Raw genomic sequence first — 3,682 nt, 5'->3', positions numbered from 1 at the left:
TGAAAAGCATTGGACATTTTTAACCTTCTGAAAGGTCGCACTCTTTATTTAATGAATAAGATTTTTAAAAATTTAAGTGAATATTCAAACTTACGTTAGTTTCAAAGCATGGTTCCCAAATTTGTTTAGGGTGTATGGTAAAGGTAAAGACAAGTTAAATTACATGATTATGCAAATGTCTAATGGTTATTCAGTAAACCCCATTTATACTTGTGGTTATTGGGGGTGGGGGTGGGGGATGGGTGGTAAGCTTCCATGAGACAAAGTTCTACAAAGTAGCACTAAAAATGAGAAGCCCTAAACTCAAAAGTAAAAGAATTCAACAGCATCTTTACCAATCAGACTGGTTAAAATTTAAAAGGACTGATAATGCCGGTGTAAGTAACCATGTGAAAAAATAAGCGTAGATTGGTTCCACGCCATGGGAGAGCAATTTGGCAATGGCAGTCGAAATCCAAAATGTAGACTTGCTCTGACTCAGCAATTCTACTTCTAGGAAGGAATTTTTCCTTCAGATGCATTCTTAGGAAAACAGAAAGATATCTGCACAAGGGTGTTCATTTCAGTCTCATTTGCAACAGCCAAAAGACTAGAAACAAGTCAAAGAGCCATCAAAAAATGTTGCCATATTGTGGTACATCCACCTAATGGTAATGTTTTATGCAGCTTTTAAAACAAATGAGGGAGGTCTATATGTAGCAATACAGAAAGATGTATTACTGAAGGAACAGAGCTAGTTAGAAAAGATTGTATGCAGCATGATGGAATTCATGCAAAACACACAGACACACATACACACCATGCACACACACGCCCACACCCATATCTTAAAATGCACAGATGGTTTGATCCCAGGATCAGCATCCCCAAAAATAAATAAATAAATATAAAAATGCATAGGAAATTCTAGAAGCAGGCACAGAAGCCTATTACCAGTGAGGAATGGAACTGAAAGGGCTGAGGAGGAGGATGCTTTTACTTAAAATCAATGCCCCTCGGTTTGATAGTTTTACCAGGAAAATATAACAATTTTATCAGAGAAGAACTAATTGTCTCTCCCTCCACCTTAACCAAAAGTAGCAGACTTTGGTTTGTTTTACATAATCAGCAGTTTTAGATTATGTTTGCCTTGGTTTCTTAATATGAGACCAAACATTACCAAAGATCAAAGTGGTAACCTTGGCATACGTAGCACTGGGGATTAAGGGCTTCTTCTGTGGGAGGCTTTGGTAATGTGGCTGATAGTTTGACTAAGTATAGACTTCAAGTTCAAATTTCTTGCTCTTTGGCACTTGGAAAATACTGCTCCATTATCTTTATGCATCTAGTATTGCAGTTAAGTTCTCCATTACCAGAAGACTTCTTGTTCCTGAAATACAGATGTTAGCCCTGATTTCAGGCAAAGCAGAATGAACATGGGCTGCAGAATCCATCAGCCAAACTTGACCATGGAGATATCACAGAAGTGAGACATAGAAGTGAAATTGTTGGAGAGCAGAAAATAACAAGAGCTGTGGGAAACCCCCAGGGAGACAGAAGGAGCCTGGGACATGGTGAGGGGAAGACAGACTGAGAAGGGAGGAGGGAGGGGCAGAGGGTGGGGCTAAGGAGAGCTTCCCAGTTGTGCCCTCCTCTCTGCAGGGTGTTGCCCTCATCAGATCAGTGCCTGTCCTGCAGGGATTGCAAGGCAGGGAAACAGCTCTTCAAGGCCAGAAGTTTGCATGGGGGTATGTTATCTTGGAGGTTTGGGAGTAGAAACAACAGGTCTGTTCCTCTGCCCTGAGAACTAGAGTATCATGTCCCAAGGGGAAGTTCTTGTCTTGACAGAGATACATGGAGATTCCCCAATGGATGAGGACCCACTGTTGGGGACAGGTGGGAAACAAAGAATGGATGAGCCCAGATTGTAACCGCAGAGTCTCTCTACTCCAGCGTATGAATCTCCCACCATCCTCACCGTGACCCCTTTACCTTTGCCCTGTACACACGTCTCCACTCAATAAAAGGGGCACATCTGGGGGAATAGGCGTTCATCCTCCTCTCAAGTCATGACCAAATGGAATTTATCCCAGGAAAGTAAGGGTTGGCTGAACACTTGAAAATCAAGCAATGAAATTTGCCATAACTAGGAAAGAAAAACAGAAAAACAGTATGATTTCTCATTAGATGCAGAAAGATCATTTGAAAAAAAAATCAACATCTGTTACTGATTTTTTTTTTTAGAACCTCTCTGCAAACCAGGAATAGAACTTCCTCAAACCTGAAGGGCATCTACAAAAGAAAAAACCAAAAACCTATCACTGACATCATACTGGTGAAAGACTGAGTACTTTCTCCCTAAGGCCAGGAACAAAGCAAGTGCGTCTACTCCTGTGATTTCTATTAAACATTGTACCGAAGTTCTATCAGTGCAATGAGTCAAGAATAAGAAATTAAAATATCCAAATTTGAAAGGAAGAAGTAAAGCTACTTTTTTATATACAATCTGGTCACTTAAGTAGACACTCAAAGAATCTACAAAAAAGCTATGAGAATAAGTGAGTTTAGTAAGGTTGCAATACACAAAGCCAAAATACAAAGAATCAGAAATTGAAATTTAAGGTAATAATACCATGTATAATATAATATAAATTTATATTTATGATAGTATCAAAAATACTAAATAATTAGGGGTAAATCTGACAAAAGATGTGCAAGATCTGTATTGAAAACTACAAAACATGGCTAAGAGAAATTAAAGACATAAATAAATGGAGAGATGTATTTGTTCGTGGATCAACATTTGTTGAAATGTCAATTCTTCCCAAATTGACCTGTTTGTTTCATCTTGTCTCTTTGCCTTAGTAGTTGAGAATCTTTGCAAAACAGCTGGGTGGGTACTGCTGCTGGCTTGGAGGGTTTCAGTGAGAGAGGGAAGAGGGGACCACATGCGGCATTTTGATGGCTCCTCACCTGAGCAGTGATGTTTTTTGTTTCTGCCCAGTGTTGCCAGCCACCTAAAGCGCTGCCTGGTCTCTGATCCACGCTGCCATTCCCACTGTTCTCATCTAAAGGCAGCCATCCTCACCTTTGCCCCTTGGCCCATGGAGAGAAGGAGGATGTGCGCCATCCACCTGGGGCTCCCCACATGGAACCTCAACTAATCACGTTGTCAGCAGCCCCTGTGGTCCTTCTGCTGTTTGTGCCACCTCTCAGCGTGGAGCTCCACGCAGAACTCTCCCTCACGCGCCCTGCTTCGAGGTTTCTAAGTGCGATCTCCCATCTGCTTTGTCTGCTGGAATCCTGTCGTTTCTAGTCTTCCTCGAATGGAATGATGTGTGGTGTTTGTGTGTTTGATTGGTTTTTATTACATCTACTAGAATTTGGTCCAGGAGAATCAAGATTGCAGTATGTGTTCAGTCCCCTACCTTGAAACTGGTGCCCGCTCTCTTCCTGCTTCCCCGCCCCCTTCCCAGGCCTCTTTTGCCCCAGGACCCTGACCTGGCTCTGCGACCGGGAGCCCAGGAAGCTGCCAGACCTTCTTTGAGGAAAAGAATTCCAGAGCTGCTTGGTCTTCTTGGTGTTCATTAGTTTTGCCCCAGTCACACTCAGCTGTTAACTTCTGGGTTCTAAAGTCAAATCAAAGCCCACCATGACCCAGCCCCTCCAGGAGTCCCTCATCCCAGGTAGAGTCCAGCATGGG

Source organism: Camelus bactrianus, chromosome 16 (genome assembly GCF_048773025.1).
Source record: "Camelus bactrianus isolate YW-2024 breed Bactrian camel chromosome 16, ASM4877302v1, whole genome shotgun sequence".
Classification (NCBI taxonomy): Eukaryota; Metazoa; Chordata; class Mammalia; order Artiodactyla; family Camelidae; genus Camelus; species Camelus bactrianus.
Note: the sequence above shows the minus strand (reverse complement) of the source record.